The 20,976-nt window shown below is 43.8% G+C and overlaps 1 protein-coding gene across 20 annotated transcripts in view; it reads left to right on the forward strand.

The window, feature by feature from the left end:
* Positions 1–20,976, forward strand: part of ZBTB20 (zinc finger and BTB domain containing 20) — a 2,277,743-nt gene that overhangs the window by 1,958,336 nt on the left and 298,431 nt on the right. For all 20 annotated transcript variants that reach the window (XM_078656729.1, XM_078656731.1, XM_078656734.1 and 17 more), the window contains one exon: positions 15,122–15,219. The gene's annotated coding sequence lies outside the window, so the exon portion shown is untranslated. The remainder of the gene's footprint in view (positions 1–15,121; positions 15,220–20,976) is intronic.

A 20,976-nucleotide genomic window follows, 5' to 3' on the forward strand; every position in this document is an offset into this window, starting at 1 on the left:
GGGACAGAGGACTATCAAGACCCTGGGGACCTCTGATTGGTGCATTGGATGGGACTCGCTACCTTCAAGCACTCTATTATTGTGATGTTTGTTCCTTTTGAATTCCCTTTGGTTAATGGGAATGGAAGTTGCTGTACTTTAAAGTGGCTGCTATGCAATAAATGAAGAAGAATAAAGCATAATCCTCGCCTCCGAGCCCTTAATAGAGTTGAAACTCTCCGTTACGCTAGCTAGGAAATTTTTCATTCTATCACTTCTGCCCATAGGTTACTGAGCTGCAGGCCCTATCAGCTTGGGAACCATTATTAGGTGTTCAACCCTGCCTTTCCTAACCAGTGTTTTTTCTGATCGGCACATCAATAAGACTATGAATCTTTTGTGCTAATGATGCTAATATTTTTATCTAGACAAAATTAAAGTTATAAGAAAATGTGATCACTTTTTTGTTAACTATGGGCTGATAAGTACGGCCTTGAAAACCTGTGATACTCTAAGTACGGTCCTCCTGACCTTTACATGCCTCCGCCCCCCACCAAACCCCAACAGCAACACTGGGCTGCAGTTTACTCCTCAGCACATACATTAAAAATATGTTCAATTATGCCTTAAATAAATGCTTTCCTGTTTATTTAAGTTAAAGAAAGCAAGTCAGAAGGCTGTCCTGCACCACTTAACTTTAGGAACACTTTCATTTTTAAAGACATCTTGCCGCAAACATGTGAAACAAATATATGATAAAGCCTCTTTAACAGTGGATTTCATTAAAATGCAAAACCCTTTCACTTTAGTACATCAGATTATATCAGTACATTGAGAAGTATTTTTAAAGTGATAGTTTTAAAACATGAATTCAGAAACGTCCAGTCTTTCCCCACACCTTGACAACAATGCCAGTTGTGAACAAAGAGGCACGTCAGTTGCTATGTGCACGCTGTGGTGGCCGGCATTCCTACTATACATTAATAACATGATAGTTTATTAAATCAAACATAGAACAGGGTTTTGTACAGTGCACATCCTGAAGTCATGTATTTCAATGTTCTCTATTATGTGATAGTGAAGGAATGGGAGGTAATGCAAAATGAAACAATTGCCTAGGATCACATGAATTAGTAAAGTGGGGAAGCCGAGATTAATCTCAGGTTTTCTAGTTTTACATTGTGCAGTTTAGAAGATGTATATGTTTCACTTCCCCTAGACCCACCATACCACCAACGACCCCCACCCCTATTACCCTGAAGCAACCCATCCCGAAACCCACCCCACTGGCATCAATGCGGCCCTTAGTCACATCAGACCAAACTTTTCGGCCCCTGGGAAAATGTTTGTGAGTACCCACTATCTAAACAGTATGTGGTGAGACGAACTGTCTAATGTATTGTTTTGTTTCTTATTAACTAGCGAACAGATTGCTAATAGGAACGCCTATGGACCATTCCACTTATGTGGCTTAGATGAAAAAACGCTCCTCTGAACATTTGTAAAGATTCTACTTCGAGAGTTGTCCTTAATTTATTGAACATTATTGTTTATATTCAGATTCCAGAGCAGACACTGTAATTGGTCAAGCTATTTTGGTGAATATTTGTGGCTAGAATTACCAAATGCTGGTAGCGCTATGTGTGATATTGTGTCATGCATCCCTGAACACCACTTGTGGTTTGGGGATAGATTGCTCTTGTGCTCTACCTTTTATAACTATCAATGAAGATACAGTGATGCAGAAGGAACAATTAATTATTTTGTGATCCACTTTCTGCCTTGCACACATATTTAATGAAGTCATATATGACCATCCTGCTTTCCCAGTCTCAGTTATGCAACCCCCAGTAATACGAACCTTTAATAAGCCTTTCAAAAACTCTCCGAGGCAACTGCCAATAGAGTGCGTGCTTGGATATGGAAACTGCTGTTGCTCGAATAGGGAACCTGCTGGCTCCTTTATTTATTTATATATTTTTTCTTTTAATACAAATCTTTATACAAATACAAATCACTCGTCTCAACATATTTTCTCTTCTTTTTTTTAAACATCTTTTTTCTTGATTACTTTCAGTACAATTTCTTACACACTTATACAGTAAACATGAACACATTCTTTTCATCTCGTAAATGTAGCATATTATTCGTATTTTCACAACCGCCACATCAGCTGTTGTTGTCGTATCTCTGAGAGACAGCACTCCTTATCTTCATATACATTCCCTGTCCGCATTGTAAGTCCCTTGTAATGTACATATTATTTTTAATTCCTCTGTGCGTATTCCACCACCCCCATATTTAATCCCATTTTCGTGGACACCCTCTAGCTGTATAAGTTACCTTTTCTGCCCCTGGGTACCAGTCTAAATCTTCTTTCCAGTCCCTAATATCCGGTGGTCTGGATGCCCCCCACCCACTGGCAATATTCCGTTTTGCCACCATAGCTGCAATTTTCAGCTAAATCATTACATACTTGGGCCCCTTTATCTTGCCTGTTACACATAATATTAACCATCATGGTTCTAATGGGATCTCCTCCTCTGAGACTTCCGCCATTATTCTTGTTACTTCCTTCCAGTAGTGGTGAATGTACCTCCAATCCCAAAGAATGTGGAAGCAGGAGCCCACCTCCCCACATCCCCTTGCTCAGTATTGAGATGTAACCCGACCCCACCGGTGCAGCTGTGTCATGGAGGCATATGACCTGTGGAGGATACACAACTGAATAAGATGGAGCCTGGCCCTCAGCGACACTTCGTGAGGACTCTGCACTGCTTTCTCCCAGTCCTCGTCTTCCAGGACTCCCACATCTAATTCCGAAGCTCCTCTCAGGGTATCAACTGGGTTGGGAGAGTTAAATATATATATATATTTTTTATACTATTTTCTTGTGCGTTAGTGAGGTGGCTTTAATTGTCATGTGATCAATTAGCAGTCTATCTTCCAATGGTGAGTACTCCACCAGAGTTCCCCTTGCCTGATGTATTTACGCAAGGCGTGGCCTAACTGCAGGCCAAGTCATATTCGGATTGCAGTGTCTCAAACATAATCAGTGCATGTCCCGTCCAAATATTTCCCAGGCTGTCAATTCCTAATAATTTCAATATAGATGGTACATGTCAATAATCTGTATTCCACACGTATGTTCGGGTGTGTTATCACATCACACAACCCAATGCATTTCGGGCATGGCCCGTCGTCAGGGGAATTACTCTACAAACAAAAACATACAAGAACCAAATGTAATACGCATGTAACAATATCAGCAAAAACCAAACTAGAATCCAATCCCAGTAAACGTGTGTTTGAAAAATGAGAAGTGCTCGACTACGTGAACGTGACAGAGAAGCGAGAGTATGTGACCCTGTAAATGAAATTATAGCCTTAGAACCAAAAGTCACAACCGAACCATAAACCATAGTGAAACGCTATATATAGTGACTACTTCAATCAAACGGGTGCACAAGATAGAATATATCTTCAGTAATCCAGTAACCACCACCAATCATGCAATAAGAAAACGAGTCCCCGATCGTGGGTACTTACTCGTGTGAATGTAACAGCGGGACTCCGAAGAGTTCCACGAGGTGAACGCGCAGTGAGAAAGCAGGAAGTCAGAATATACACGACAGTGAACATAGAGATAGGACTAAACGTAATGAATAGAGTGTGGGCGCCATCTTGAAAGGTGCAAACCAGTAAGGCAAAAGTAAAGTAGACAGATCAGAGATAATTCAACAAAACGGGATGACAAAAAGAATCACAAATAACATAAAAATTCAATGCGATCATTGAGACCCAACGGGGCCATCGTGGAAAGGTACCGGATCCAAAAGTTCTCTCTCTTTAGTAGGTGGTTCTTATTGTTGCATGTGATAGGAACTTGTTCCAATATTTGGAATTTAAGCTGAGCCACTGTATGTCTGTGCTCAAGGAAGTGGGTGGCAACACTAGATTTTTGATTTTCAGTTCGAATGTTGCTCTTATGTTCCAAGACATACAGTGGCTCAGCTTAAATTCCAAATATTGGAACAAGTTCCTATCACATGCAACAATAAGAACCACCTACTAAAGAGAGAGAACTTTTGGATCCGGTACCTTTCCACGATGGCCCCGTTGGGTCTCAATGATCGCATTGAATTTTTATGTTATTTGTGATTCTTTTTGTCATCCCGTTTTGTTGAATTATCTCTGATCTGTCTACTTTACTTTTGCCTTACTGGTTTGCACCTTTCAAGATGGCGCCCACACTCTATTCATTACGTTTAGTCCTATCTCTATGTTCACTGTCGTGTATATTCTGACTTCCTGCTTTCTCACTGCGCGTTCACCTCGTGGAACTCTTCGGAGTCCCGCTGTTACATTCACACGAGTAAGTACCCACGATCGGGGACTCGTTTTCTTATTGCATGATTGGTGGTGGTTACTGGATTACTGAAGATATATTCTATCTTGTGCACCCGTTTGATTGAAGTAGTCACTATATATAGCGTTTCACTATGGTTTATGGTTCGGTTGTGACTTTTGGTTCTAAGGCTATAATTTCATTTACAGGGTCACATACTCTCGCTTCTCTGTCACGTTCACGTAGTCGAGCACTTCTCATTTTTCAAACACACGTTTACTGGGATTGGATTCTAGTTTGGTTTTTGCTGATATTGTTACATGCGTATTACATTTGGTTCTTGTATGTTTTTGTTTGTAGAGTAATTCCCCTGACGACGGGCCATGCCCGAAATGCATTGGGTTGTGTGATGTGATAACACACCCGAACATACGTGTGGAATACAGATTATTGACATGTACCATCTATATTGAAATCCTGATATGGATATGAATAAATCACACATTTGAACATTCTTTCATCTTGAGTACGAATATCCTCACAGTTGAAGTAATGAATCAGACCTTTGGTCCTTTGAAAGTAGTGCGTTGGGTTGTTCTCTCCCTAGGCGGGAGAGCTTCTTCTACTATGTCCATTGACACACTGCAAGGCTAGACAGTGTTTTCCACCCTCCTGCACACGAAAACTCTTTACAAGTCTTCATTTTCAAGGAATACCCTGCTGTGCGAGTACCACTTTCTTCAACAAATTCCTAATAATTCTCATTTTTTTTTAATCCAGTCAGGTCTCCACCTCTCTCAACTGATTACTGTACCATAAGGGAGTCTGGTCGGTCAGCCTCCCCTCCCATCCTAAATGTTTGGTCACCTCTCGCCAGGCCCACACCACTGTCTGTGTTTGCGGTGGGAGCAGTCGTTCCTTACTTCTGCCATACAGTGCAGCCGGATATCCTCTTTCCCCCACAGCCCAATGGTCACACCTGAATGCTGGATCGCTCTGATCCGAATAGGCCCAGTCATTTACCACAATTAGCTGCGATGTCCAGTACTACTTTCGGATATTTGGAACTGCTAGTCCCCCTTCATACACCCCTCTTTGTAGCTTACTCAATGTTATTCTGGCGCAGCCTCCATCCCTTAGGAGTCTCCGCACTTCGCTGTTGATTTCTTGGAACACCTTTTTCAGTATTTTGTATGGGGTATTTTGCATGCTGTACAGCAGTCTTGGTATAACATCATCTTAAATATCACAGCCCTCCCCATCAATGATATCGGCAATTTCCGCCAGTGTTCAACATCGTTCTTCGATCGCTGTATTTGAGGATATATATTTCCTGCCAGGAAATCTTCCTCTTTTACAGATATTTAAAGGCATAGATACGTGATCTCATATTTGACTACTAATGGTGTCGTTTCAATCAGTCTCCGTGGGATGTCTCCCTTTAATGGAAAAATCAGGGTCTTGTCCCAGTTTATCTTATATCCTGAGTAACTGCGGAACAGTTGGAAGATGTGCAGCACCCGGTGTACTGATCTAAAGGGCTTCGCCAGATAAAGGAGCACATCATCTGCGTACAGTGATATTCTATCTTCCCATACGCCCCCTTTCTCAATGCCGGTTATTATCAGATCATTGCGGACCCTGGCCGCCAGTGGCTCCAATGCTAGTGCAAATATCATGGGCGGGCAGCCCTGCCATGTACCACTTTCTCTTCTTTTAAGCAACTTTATTAGCATTAAGTGCTTAGAGTTGGCATTAGTAGTACACCATTTATATAGAGTCACATCATGAGGTAATGGGTGACATTTTCCAGTGGAGCATATGGGTATTTATTGCTCAAGTTCTCATTTTGAGCATCAGTGGTTATTTGAACATGCATGTTGTTATTCGTTCATATCCCTCTACAGTGCTCCGCTCCTAAATTCCATGGTTATCCATCCAATCTCCACATGTTTTGGCGTACTTTTGGGGACATGCTCTATATTTATAAATAGGACTCTACAGAGTCATACAGTGGTCTCTGCCTCACACCTATGCCTAAGGATCCGACGGGGCCTTGTTTTGCCAGTTTGTAGCAATGTCTGCCTTTGCAGTGACCAAACCAATGTGCACGAGTTCTAGCTCGTATCTGTACATGTCCAAGTCGGAGGACAGATGTAGTAGGGTAAACTTGGGGTTACTCTCTTGTTTCCAGTCATTCACATCCTCCAAATTACATCGTACTTTCTCCTAGTAAGGACTGGTTTTGTGGCACAGCCATTTGAAGCGAAGGCAATCTCCTGACCATGGCAGGCTTCCAGTTTAGAGATTTCGATGGCGTCCCAGCAATGAAAGCCCTACCGGGTGTATAAATGAATTAACATCTTTCTTATCCATAGAGATGTTTGTCTTGTCACTTTGTGATATGCAGGGTCTCTCACCATCATTTTATTACACTCAGTTGTGCAGGGGAGAGTAGTTCGGTTTGGTCTTTCCCCATACTGGAAATAAATACTGTGAGTCCAGGGGCTGGCCTTGGGCATGGGCAAGCTGGGTACTGGGGCGCCAACATTCCGAGTGGGGCTGCAGGGAGCTGCCTGAATGTAATGTTACGCAAACAGCAGCTTGTCCATCTCACTTGTTCTCAGCCGGGTCCCATTAAAGACTTTATAATCATTCCTTAATGTACCTCAGCGTAATTGTTAGCGCCCCATCTACCCCCTGCCCTCCTCCCATCTTAATCACACCTCCTGCCATCATACAGCAATGACCATCCACCCCTACAACAAACACCAAATTTTCATTCCACCCTGCGTGCTGTCCCTGTCAATCTGATTATGGGGCGGCCTTGAGTGGGTCTAAATCACCCCTCTACCATTTCCTAGCTGGGAAGGTGAGGTCTGTCAGTGGATCATTAAAGTACTCATTTACAATTACTAGGTACGATGAGTGGTAGTATGAGTCTATATTAGCTGCGCCTTTTCCGCTATCAAACTGGGAATTGGAACATTTTACAAGTGTTGGTGATCTCTTCAGCACTCTCTTGTATTCTTCTGATCTGATCACATTTTAGTCCTTATTGTCCAAATCTTATTGTTTTGTGTGCAATTGTAAGTGCAATCCACTGACCACTGGGTTCTGAATACTATGTTTAGCACTTCTCCCACATGGGGTAAGTGTCATCTCTTATTGCACAGCCATTCTTGTGTCGAAGGACTTCACATTTCTTTTCTTTTATTAGCGTAATTTTTTTTTTACATTCATTCAAAATTTTCAACAAAAATATCTGTATTTTTAATTGTTTATAAGCGTTTTTGTTTAAATAATTATTTCCTGCTGCAATAAGCCCATCATCCATAATCCGTACGTTGTTTTATCTCCCCAACCTCTAATACAGTTCGGACTATACCCCCAAGCCCATTCAGTGGTTTAATATTCCGTTTTTGTTACCAAAATGACAAATAAATTCCCAGCAAATATCCATTTTGCCATTAATTCATTTAAATGTATGCCAGGAAACTTTCTGTCATGCATCACTTGATGCCTAGAAATGGGGTTTAAGATAAACACACTCCTTACCAAAACATGATCTAGTTAAAAAAAATAGTGCATTGATAAATTCCAATACCGTAATTAACAATTACAGTGTATTTTAAAGTTTATACTAGGTGCAATTCAAAACATGTCCTACAATTCAATGAAACCCGAATTACATATTCCTGTTGATTAGAAATAGGCTTTCCGTGAGATTGTAACTGATTGTGTAATTGGAATCATAACTAGCATACTCAGCACGCTGAAATATCCAGTAACAAGGAAATGAAATGTTCTTCTCTACCGTGACCCATCATGCAGTATCTAGCATGCCTTATGTACTAGACTATAGCTCGAGAACCACTATAACAAATGAACTAGTTCTCTATAACATACAACTGCTTGGCCGAACTTGTGTTACTTTTATTGTTCCCTTTGGAATATAAAACTCAGTCTTTTCAGGCTCATTACAAAATGCCATGGTTCCCAATGTTTTAAAGCGCAGTGGTTTTAAACCGGAGCTCGTTATCTACCTTTCGTTACACAAGATATTTCTTGCTTAATGCTGCAGCCTGGCTAGCTTCCATTACTTACCCCCGTGCCTTGCTTTAGATAGCAAACGCTGCTAATCATAGTCCTATTTTTATGTTGCTGGCTGCATTGCCAACATTTTATGATAAATCTACATATATACATATTAAAGGTTGAAGTCTAAATCTGCTGCCCGCAAACTGATGTGCACGCTATATTGATTATCCGAACGTTCTCACAATATATCTGTGGCATACAACCCTTATTTTTATGTTTAATGGTTCAATTTACAGTGAGCACTGCAGCGTCATGCATCGTGTGTATTCTTCCTTAGCTACTCTCTAAAATGCTTATTACCATTGGAACTCTATTCTCCTCAATAATGTAACGCATAGCGTAGTTTGCTCATCAGCACCATAGTGAGAGTATGTATGTATGTATGTATGGTTACCACACAAAGGGCTGCACTAAAACCTATAATGGACTGTACAATGAACACTCAAATTAAGTTAGGCCTGAGGCAAATTGAGATGCAACATTTTGGATGCCTATTGTCTATGCCGCTGATTTGAAAATGTAACTCTTAAACTTGAATAGGGATCTCGACCCAGGTCATCCTGAGTATTAAAGGTAGACCAACAAGGCTTAAGGGCCATCTAGGCTATCATCCAAAGCCAGAGCGTCTGATATTATGCTGAGTAAACTACTGCAGTATAAAGCCACTTTGATCCAGATGCACTAGAGAGTCAGTTACTCCAAGGAGCCGTGAGACCACTGCCTTGGCTATAATTTTAGCCTCTACATTGCTTAGGGAGATCAGACAGTAGGAGCAGCATAACTATGGTGGTCTGTCAGGTTGTGCATTGCTGTTATTTCAGGTGCTCGTAGGTCCCTCAGCAATTCCCCACCTTTCAGTGACACTTCCAGCATCGCTTTAAGGGAGGGTAGACCACATGTGATACATGTTTAAAGACTTCAGTGGGAAACCAGCAAGGACCAGGTGCAGTGGCGTAACGATAATTGAGGGGGGCCCCGTGCAAGGTACGTGGAGGGGACCCCCTCTGGACTCTATCAGGAGCTCTCCGGTTGAAGTGCTTTGCTGAGGGGGCCCCCTGGAGCCTCCGCTCTGCGGGTGCTGCGGGGGTCTGTGTTACGCCCCTGACCAGGTGTTTTACCATTCTGAAGTTGGATCATGACCGCCAAAGCTCCTCTTCCATAATTTCTCTTCATAGAAGTTCCCACTCTTTATTTGTAAGTTGTTGTATTGGCTGATCCTGAATAAACTCCTGGAGCACCTTTGGTCCAGTATGGTTAGTAAGCTGCAAATGTTTGCATAATGGCTCAGATTCCTGTGTATCTTTATTTGCCATATTCTAGTATTTCACTGTTTGTTTTGTATCACTGCCTTTGCATTGCTAATGCAGCAATTTCCCTGCTTTGTTACCCATTTGGTATAAGCAGCTTCAAGAAGCTAGCCAAGATGCTCTAGCCTCTATCAGTAAGGTTTGCGTCAGTGTTGTTTTATTGTGCTGAATGTTCCGGAGGGTTTCAGTGTCTGGGTGCACGACAAAGCATGGCTGCAACTGCAGAAGGAGAGTCTCTAATTGGGACACCTCCTCCAGTTGTGTAACTTAAGACTCTGCCCCTAATAAATGTCTTGAAAGCTTCCCATAGTGCTACTGGTGAATCCTATGAGCCGTAGTTGCATCTGTAGATGAACCACTCTCTGTCGCTCTGAAGTCAACCTATTGAATTGAAAGCAAAATTATTTCTGGCAACATGCTCTAACAGTTTGTACCACCTTATATTGGGACACCAGTATGTATGCAAAGACTTTTTAAACCAGGTCATGTGAGTCATTCAACTGTCTGGTACTCCTCTCTAACGGGCAGTCCACTTGTGATACTCTAAGGTTACCAACCCACATAGCAAACTCAACATGTCAACATTGAGCTCTTCTGTCTATTTCTACTATCAGTCTCCTAAGGATCTCACTCCAAACACACCAATTCAGATAACCTCATCAGGGAGGGAGATTGAGTTGGGCCAGGGCGTGCCTCAGGGTTCGTCCCTGAGCCCAACCCTATTTAATATCTACGTCTCCCCCCTAGCGGCCATCGTGGAGGAACACGGCCTTCGCCTAGTGTCCTACGCCGACGACACGCAGTTGGTCGTCTCCCTATCGCGTGCCCCCGGTCTTGCAGCGGACATTTTCAGGAACTGCATGCAAGACCTTGCAGCCTGGATGTCCGCAAACTGTTTAAAGCTGAACGGTAGCAAGACCGAGGTGTTAGTGGTGGGGGGCGGACCGTCTGCGTGGTCGTCGGCGTGGTGGCCTCCCTGCTTGGGGGAGGTCCCCATTCCTTGCCTAGAGGCCAGGAACCTTGGCGTGTGGCTGGATAAAGATCTTGCCTTTGGCCCCCAGGTAAGCCGGGTGACGGGGACGTGTTTCGGTGTCCTAAGAGCTTTAAGGAAAGTCTTAGACCTGCTTCCCATTTCTGCTCGAAGGACCCTGGTGCACGCCCTGGTCACCTCGCGCCTTGACTATGGGAATCTGCTGTATCTGGGGGCCACGGGCAAGGTCATGGGTCGCCTCCAGGTGCTACAAAATGCCGCAGCGCGGCTTGTGCTCAGGCTCCCCAGGAGGTCGCCATCCAAACCCGCCCTTCAGGCTCTCCATTGGCTTCCTATGGAGAAGAGGGTTGAGTTCAAGGCCCTCTCAACATGCCATCGCATTCTGAGTGGCAAAGCTCCTGTACCACTTCAGAGTCTGGTAACCCAATATGAGCCCACTCGCAACCTACGGTCCTCTCAGACTGGGCTACTAAGAGTACCCAGAGTAAGGAAGGCACGAATGGGAGGGAGATCTTTCAGACATCTAGCCCCCAGATGCTGGAATGTCTTACCACCAGAACTGCGTCTTGAACCATCGGAAATCGTATTCAGGAAAAAGCTTAAAACTCACCTTTTTAGCAGGTAGCCTTAGAGGGAGGGGGAGACAGCAACCACTCACTTATCATAGCGCGGGGACACGCCAGTGGCGTCACCAGGCGCTCTACAAATGCCCTATAATAATAATAATAATAAGTATCATATGTACTCACACCTATTTGCTGTATATTCCAAGCACCACCTTTTACCCAAAGTGGATGGTATTAAATGCCAGGTCAGCTAACCTCCTCATCATGTAATCGTCAAATTAATTTCCGACTATGAATTTTACTTTCATTGCATCAAATTCTACATTTGTCACGGACTCGGTTAAAAGCAATCACTGATGATCAACAACATATATTATAAGGTAGTGTAGCAGTCATTTACAAGGAAATCCTCGAAAACAGGTTTATACCCACTTCGATCTATGAGACATTTAAATGGCTAAAAATTGTGATTTCAGTATCCCCTTCCACTATTATGTACCTACCCACCATCCATCATCTACCGAAGCTGAGAAACCAGGAAGTGTGATAAAATGTTACCAGAAACTAATGATGTCTTACCAAAATATCTCTCTTATGGACTTGCTCTTTTACTGTGGCAAATCCAATTTCAGATTTTTGTTTATTCTAGATTATGTAGACCACCAATCCTCCCATGCGACACACTTGAAGGAAAGTATTCTCAATCTCATCCTTACTAATCCTTACACCAAATGTTTCTCCCTCATTCCCTTTGACTGATATCAGACCCCGTTCGGGAGAGAGGGAGTAGAACAGGACAGACATGGGCTATGGGCTCCAACCTTGGTATGAGGTTGTTTGCCAATGGTTTTTTGTTGTCTGTCCTGTTATAGCTCTGCAAACTATGCTGAGTTCATTTTTTCCACACTTGACTCACAGCGTAACCAGGTCCAGCATTAAAAGACTTCTCAGAAAGATAATGGGAGGAGCAAAAACTTCAAACTCAGTAGTCAACCAGCAGACACAGTATGATGCATTCCCACCCAGTGCTTTTCTTGTAAAATTACAAAATTAGTAGTTATTTATTAACACAACAAAAGGTAATATTATTCCAAATAATGGGGTTCAGGTGCATGGTTCTTTTACTCGCTAGGGGCTATAACCAAAGCATCAGTGCTTGCATCCACTGGGATTTGGTTCAAGGGCAGTTATCCCCACCCCACAACTGTGATGTCTCGTTATGGCTTTAGCTCTCACCAATCTATACAGAATGTCTGACTGACGGGAATATCAGAGGAGAATCATCTCAGGTGCAGTACTTTACAATGGCTAAGAAATCACTGGCCCTGGGCATTCGGTTTCATATCTTGGTACTAATGTGGGCAGCCCACTCACTGGATTGAAACATGCAGTACTACAGCAAGATGCAGTCTTTCAGGCAGGGCCCTGTGTTACAGCGCTGGCGGAAGCACTGCTTAGCATGAAGTGGTCATCCGTTCTCATCACTGTCACACAACAAAGACCTCTAGCAGGAGCAGAAGGATGGCGAGCACGGCCTTGCCTGTTGGTTCACATGGAGTTGCAGCATAGCAGGCTGGTATCAGTGTTTGTTCTGCACTCTTCGGAGTGACATGACAAAGTCCTCTTGCATTGGGAGTAATGTTGTAGAGGCAGCCCACCTCTCTAGTCACATTTGCATTGGTGTAGCACAGCAAGCTGGGATCAGCAGTGGGCAGTTGCAACCTCTGGGCTGTCGAGTATGTTTTTAGCTGCAACTGTGGCAGTATCCACAGGTCGGCGGCAGAGCAAAGATACTTAGGCCACAATGAAGATGCTAAACAGCTCACTGATGTTGATGATAGAGGACATTTCACATTGTTCGCTAAATGAATCAAGCAGGTATCTGGGGGACCCTCAATCAGCTCATGGTCGGCACTAGGTGTATTGCCACACAAAAGTTGGATTATTTCTGTTTCACTTTTGGCCATATTTTCCAGTCAGGGGATGTTGATGCACTTTCTAAGGTCCTGGTGGTTCACTTTTAATGTACTTTTCTGACTTTAGTGCAGATGCAGCATTTGTGCAAGGTGGTGGTCCTAAAAGCAGGTAGTTGGAGATGAGGCTGGCTCCAAGCAGGAGTATCCAAAAGAAATGCCCAATGAAGTGTAAACTTTCTGCATATGGCAAGCATCAACCTTCCTGAAGTGGTAACCTGGGGCTGGCAAAAGAGCAGCTCTGCCTAGAACCTTCAACACCTTTGACAACAGAATCTGTTGATTCAGCCCTTCTCTCTTATCACCCACCAAAAGGCAGTTGTCAGGAAGGCCTAATCAGCAGCCCCTTGCTAGAAGGACCTCATAGACTTTCTAAAAGGGGCACTCCATCCTGCTCATTCCATTGTCTGAATCTCCTCTCTCTCATCACAGGAATGGAGGCAATATAATTTCACTGTCTGGAGAGCTGCACCCACCCTCCATCTTCTGCCACTGGATTCAAGCTAGTCTGGCTTATAAAAGGTGAAACCCCGAGACTGATTGGAGGTGAAACCCTGAAACCAGTCCTACGATGCTTGTTTCCGGTCCAGGGAAGACCTGGCTTGGCAGTTGGGGCTGGACTGTTCCCATGAGGAATAGGGTCAAGACTGATTAGCATATGGTGGGTCTGAACTGTGGTGGCGAAGAGAGCTAAAGAACGACGATGGATTAAACCCAGATCTGTGACTGGGTGTGAGTGTCTGAAAAGTTTCAGTGCTCCGTCCAGCATCTCTTTGTGTTTGCAAGGCTTACTGAACCTTCTATCCTTTCAGGGTCAGTTAATTGAGCTCTTTCAAATTACGTAACATGGATGTCTGTTATTTACAGCGCTTAGAAACAGCCGAAGTGTAGTATCAAGCGCTAAATAAAAATTAATTCAATAATGAATGTTCAAGAGACTCTAGTAACAATGAAGAAATATTTCACTGGTATGCCGATGAGTATAATTTGTCACCCTGGTAAATACTATACTCTGTACAGCTGACCCAGACCATCAAACCTCAGCGCTAAGTCAAGTCAGCCCAAGGGCAACAAAAAAATTCATGGACCTACCACCAGATACAAGTGTTTTTTTAAGCACCCACCTCGCAACATGTATTGTTTTAACTTGTATCACATCACAAATCAAGAGACGGTAAACCTGTGAAAATAGGACACGGACCAATCCCTTAAGAGATGACGTCCCTGAAAGTCATAAGATCATTTTATAACTGATTTTAATTTATTACAATGCTGGTATTTTGACAATTTGTTTCATGTTTTTAAATGTTTGTATCTATCCAAGTTATGCACTTTATGGTTAGAAATAACCGAACAAAGGTATGCATTCATTCAGTCATTCAATAAAGAAATATGTTCTGCACGGTGCTTCGCTTCTCTCTGGAGTGAGGCTTGCCTAGAAGAAGCTATGTTTGGGTAAACGCTTTCTGGGAGGCTGCAGCTTCATTTCACGCCTGTGCCTGTTGCGAATTAGGAAGGGAAGCGTGAAGTCTGCGTACTTTGCATATATCCTGTCCCCTGCTCACCTCTGCGCCGAAGCTGTCTTCCCGCGCTCCAGGGGCGGCGTGTCACCTCCAGACCACACAAGAACCCCATTGTGGCTCACTGGGCTTGAACGAGGAACTCCTCCATAGGGAAGGGGGGTACACAGAAACACCCCTGCTCATTCATATGGACGGGGCACTATCCTCTTTTAATTGTAGTGGTGTTGGGGGGGGGGGGGGTAAATTGGGTGTTGGTGGGATCCAGAAGGGGGCTTGTCTACACGCTGCCTTGCCTCTCCTTTGACGGTGTCTTTTTGTTTTGCTGTATTGCAGTCCAGATGCAGCCTCCCCCTGCTCCCGGGCCTGGTGAACATCTGCAGTAGGCTGGGACCGAGGCACCCGAGCGGTGACAGGCGCCGATCTCCTTTCCTGTGAGTATATCTTACTGTCCCCTCTTCAGCTGCAAGGGGGTGGGTGGGCTTCTTAAACAAACTGCCTCCAGGCTGTGTGCTGTGTCTCCAGGCTGGTGGAGTTACCTGTGGTGGGAGTGTCTCTGTTCCATGATAGGGAAGGCATAGCCCCAGGTATTGAATAAAGTACCATGGTCAGCCTTGCAGGGTTCCACCGTTATTAGGAAATGGGATTCACTTTTAACCAAAAATTTACGTAAAGCTAGAACCATCCGCAGTACTTCCTAACAATGATTGAGCTGTCTTCATATGCTGATCGCAGCCTTCCATAGTGCCCTGTTCATTCCCGGGGTGACCACTACCTAGCTACATTGCTTCAGTTTCCTGAGCCCTTCCAGAATATATTTATATTTGTCTGTACCACCCGGAACAGGTGTAGCCGCGAACCATCAACGCCTTGTCAGGATATATAGTAAACGGGAGGTGGAAACAGCGTGTGTGTGATGGATAGTGCGGATCTGCAACGAGGGTTGATAACATTTGAAATGTTTACGTTTTGTCTTTGCATTATGGGCCCAGTGTTTGAGTGGCGATGCTTTGGGGTCCGGGTTCTGGACCTAAAGCCGTGGAGCCTTTGTTTCCGCGGTAGCCCCTGGGCTGCAGTGTCAGGGGTCGCTCTCCCAGCCCTACAGCTCTCGATGCCAGACCCCTCACACCAGCTGTAGTGTTTGCCTTAGTCGGAGACACATTGTGCCTCGTGGACAGAGGCCTAAGAGAGGAGTTTGTAGATTATGAATCTGGGTGATGTGAGCTTTACTTGCATGTCCAGGGGGCAGTGGCTCAACGTTCGGTGCAGCCAGCACCACTGTGTTCTGGGTTGCTTCCGTCCCCAGACAGATGGATGCATTTGTTGAGCTCCGAGACTACCAGTTACTTGAACGCCGAGGCCGAGCCAGCGGACCCGATACTTGAAGCCTTTCTGGTTGCTCCATTGAGGTGATAAATGGTTAAAAAAAAAACGAATGACGGGAGGGCTGCAGATTGCACCGGCGTCCCTTTTACCTTTATAGAAGCTGTTCCAGGGAAGAATGCGATTCGTTATATTGTGTGTTCCAAAGTAGATCTCACCACATTTCCTCCACTACCAGCGGAAGTGTTTCGAATGCTGTTCTTGTACATACAAAAACGTTAAACCGATAGCACAAGAGATGGAAGCCGGGCTGGATTAACCATTAAGCAAAATAAGCACATGCTGTAGGCAGGGTATCAAGCGAAGGGTCGCACCACAGAAGTTTTCCATTGCCGGATTTACCATGGACCATATATTGCAAATCTGCTAATGGTGCAGCTGAGCCCATGAATAAAATGGAAATATACAAAAAGAAACATTATTTTCCATCTTACTGTAAGTTTTGTTTCAGTTCGAATAATATCATTTTATGTTATGGTTTATTAGTGTTTATATTTTGAACTAGCAGCCCGCCCCGGCGTTGCCCGGGGCAGAAGGGGGCTGGAGGAAGCATTTTCGGCTTTTGTGCAGTCCCGGCCGGACCCCCGCCCGCCCCGACATTGCCTAGACCGCCTCCCCCCCACCTGCCTCCCGCCTCTGCCTTACCTGAGCCGCGCTCCGGACTTCACCGCCACTCCCGGGCCCCCGCCCGCCCCGACATCGCCCAGACCGCCTCCCGCCTCGCCTTACCTGATGCGCCGCTCCTCCCCGAGCTCCGGACTTCACCGCCACTCCTCGCCGCTCGTCACCGCTCCTCCCCGCCTGTCGTCATCACGCACGTCTAGGTCGCGGTTAGCGCTACGTCGCGGCCGGCGCTAGTTTTAGGGGACTACTTTGTTTGTAAATTTAAATTTTTAATTTACGTTTTATTTTTATTTTATGTCGCCTATGCCCATCTACACACCCTGAGGATTCCACCAATGTATTGGGTGTGTGGATTGGCGCTGTGGTTCCTGAGTTTACCTTGCCAAAAGGTTTCTGTTCTCTCTTTATACTAGTAGTATAGATTAGATATATATTTATAGGGGCACCAGAATCCTTTAAGTGCTTAGGGCCCTGAAGGTCTTAATCCGACCCTGGATGTAAGGCGGTGTCTTAACCCTTTATTTCCACTAGAACTGAACACAGCTTGTAAAACTTTGCATTAAGCATTGTGTATAAATATCTAAAGTGGGGTGTTGTAGTATTAGTGTAATGGAAACGTAGCTGGATGCGTTGCCTACCTAATCCTTGCTAATGCCCTTTACTAACACCTGTTAACGACGTATCAATGTACAGAAAAGAATGTATTGCTTTGACACCAAACCCTTCCAGTATCTATGACCAGGTAGTAGGTATGACTTCCACCAAGACCATGGCAGACATCTAACAGCATCCTCCTGATTCAATCTGTATATATTGCAAGTACTTCAGTACTATTTTGGGAGCTATGTAGTTGATTAACTACAGAAGCAGAAATGTAATTTCTGCTTTCTCTCTCAGCTGCCCCAATCCCCAGCTCCCGTGACCCCATGTTTAAAAGAAACTTGCCAGGAGGCTTCACATCACCTGCAAAACAAAGAAAGTTGCACGACACAGTTTACGCTCAGCATTCCCTCATCTAAATGGTTTGATAACAAGCTGCTTCGAGGTCAACTCAGTGCCAATAGAAAACCACAGCCTTGCTATGTTTCTGTACCGGCCTTTACACTGAAATTGAAAAAGCAAAGTCAATCTGTACTTTATCTTACTTATATGGAGTTCCTCAAATGCTTATTTCATAACTCACTTCTTATTTAGAGTGTTTGGGAAAGTTCTCGAAAGAGGCACTATCCATGTATTGTTCATTTGGGCGGCATTCGCAATCTGTTTATATTCCTGAAGTTTTCCAGTTTGTCAGCACATCAGTGAGAGATTTTGTCGGATCCTTCCTAGGTCACCCTACACTACGAACCAAATACATCTTTGTATAGTTGTTGTTTTTATTATTTAATAAAAGGTAAGGAAAAGTGTTTGATGCCAGTCTTAGTGCCCTTTTCCCTTGCTTCTTCCTTAAGAGATTCAAGGCCTGATTCACAAAGATCTCTTTGTAGAATATTTTGTTGTACTACAGAAGCACTGCAAAACGTACTACAAAGAGTTATTCACAAACTGCACTTTTGTTGTAACTTAACGCTTGTAGTAACTTACATGTGTAGCTTAGACTTGTGTAGTAACCTACATGTGTTGCTTAGACTTTTTTAGTAACTTATACTTTTGTAGTAGGTCCAGCACTACACATGGCCAACCACTGATGCAGCAATACCCTCCCACAGAAAATAATGTAAAATTGCATTTTGTTAAAAATAATTACAGTCATTTTATTTAATTCTATACATCACTTTTAATAATTATTAATGCACATTAAAACATTTTTTTTAGGTGGAAATTTATGTTTGAGGCATGTGAGCTGTAGATCACATGCTTTGTATACTTGTGCCATTTAGTATTGGGTCCGGATGTTTGCAAGTTGTTTTGTTCGAAAAAGTCTTTCCGTTCACAAGGAATGTGACTCCTCCTTTTGGTGATAGTGCGCATGGGCATTAACTCCATTATTAGAATGTTTTTTTCCGCCATCGGGTTCGGACCGGTATTGTTGTGCTCCGCTTCGGAATCGATCTTCGGGTTTCCCCTCGGTGCGTACTTCTCTCTACCTTGACGGTATTGTTCTGAAACGCGCTTCTCTCTCTGCGATTCGAATATAAATTCAAGACTTCAACATTTCGGTCCAAAGATCTGCGGGCGGCCTTCCGGCCCAAGTGCGTCCGTTTGGCTCCTCGTCGATGGAACGGACACCATTTAAATTCTGTTCTCTGTGCCACGTGAAATATCAGCACGCAGACTCTCATCCGGTATGTAATTTGTGCTTGTTTCCCGAGCTGCGACTGCATGCCAATCCTTCAGATCAAAGAAAACTCTCTGTGATCGTCGGGCTCGACGTCGAGAGATGCAGTGGTTGTATGTCACACCGGATCTCTTTGGCGAGGACTCCGAACAAGAAGAGGAATACGTGGCAGAAGAAGAGCTGGCTTTGTCTGCGTCTGACTCCGGTTCAGAATTGCAGATCGACCCCCCCTCCCACTATCCCTAAAATATGTAAGGCTTTGGCACCACCTCCGCCTCAAAGCCAAGGTCGGCACCAAGAAGAGGTTTCTCATGCTCCGCCTTCGGCACCGAAACATTCAAAAAAGCCTTCCGACGAGGGACCGAGTCGGCCAAAGCCTACTTCCGAGCAGAAACCTCCAAGCTCCAAACCCATGATCGGTTCCGAACCAAAACCTTCGGATCCGAAACAATCGACACTGAAACCCAAGAAACCCTTGAAGTTGAAACCTTCAGCACCAAAAGGACTTTCTGGCTCATCTCCGAAAACTATGATGCCAAAAAGCAAAGACTTGCCTGCAACACAACCAGATCCAAATAAAGATGCTGCACCTATTAAATTGGATCCAAACAGAAAAAAAACTGTATATTCATTCCTATACAGGACGCATTCATGCTAAATCACCATCTAAGCACAAGCTTCCCGATGATGATGACCCATACAAAATTCCTTTAAAGAGGAAAAGTCCTTTCCACACATTTCCATCTCCTCCTCCTCCTTCTTCACCACAGCTTGATCCATTAAATATTACACCTAGTCACTCATCTCCTCCACCTCAACTTGACACAGGCGACACTGACAATGATGATGCACAACTTTCAGATTCTTGGACAGATTACACCACTGATCCTCAACAAGATACAGACCCAGATCTTTATCTTGCCAGGCCATCTCCACCTGATGACAACCTGCTTATTGCCAGGGCAGCAGAATACCATGGGGTGGAGCTACATAAAGAGACTTTAGAGGAAGATTTTCTCTTCCACACCCTCGGATCACATACATCTAATCAAACATTCCCTATGCTCATGGGTATGTTAAATCATTAATAATAATGGGATGTCCCAGTAACATGCAGAACCTGGAGAATACAACAGTATAAAAGCAGAGGGTCTGCCACGGAGAGATAATTAATTACTTTAAATCAGTGGGATGTATCCACATAGACAAAAGGACCATTGATTGACACGCTTTAAAACAAACATTTAGAAAAGACAACACTGTATTTTTAATAACAGAAATGACCAATATATTTAAAGTCCTATATCGCCTGAGCTTAGTACATAGGAACATTCAGACCAAATACAGACTATGGACAGTGTTTTGTAACATGTACATACATGTGTAGTAATGTGCCTCAAAATAACACAGGTGCTATGACAACAGACAATAAAAGACAATGAACACCCTTAACATATATCCACATAGATTTTGTTTAGCGTCCAAATATAGTTGCTGCCCTTAGAAAAGACGTGTATTTCATCCTGTCTTATATCTGTCTAGTTGGGTGTGATTTGCTTTCTGTTTTTATCACGTTGACGTTTCGATCCCCAAAAGAACAGGTGTAAGTGGGCAACATCACAATGGGGTCTTCATCAGAACTAGGAACATATTGGTGTACAGCCTGCATGATGAGGAAATATATATATATATATACTAAATGTCAGTGTTGATGAATCAACTTAGGTCGTTGTGTAAGGTGTGCATAACCGATTGATGCTCACCTGTGAGGCTAACTTCTCGCAGTTAGGGGAAGTTATCCCGTCTCATGGATTCGTTCCTGTATTGTGAAACATAACAATGACATGCGTTAGCAAAAGTTATGTTATTGGGGGTCTGTGTCAGATAACCGAATGAATTACACTTA

Source organism: Lissotriton helveticus, chromosome 8 (genome assembly GCF_964261635.1).
Source record: "Lissotriton helveticus chromosome 8, aLisHel1.1, whole genome shotgun sequence".
NCBI classification, from domain to species: domain Eukaryota; kingdom Metazoa; phylum Chordata; class Amphibia; order Caudata; family Salamandridae; genus Lissotriton; species Lissotriton helveticus.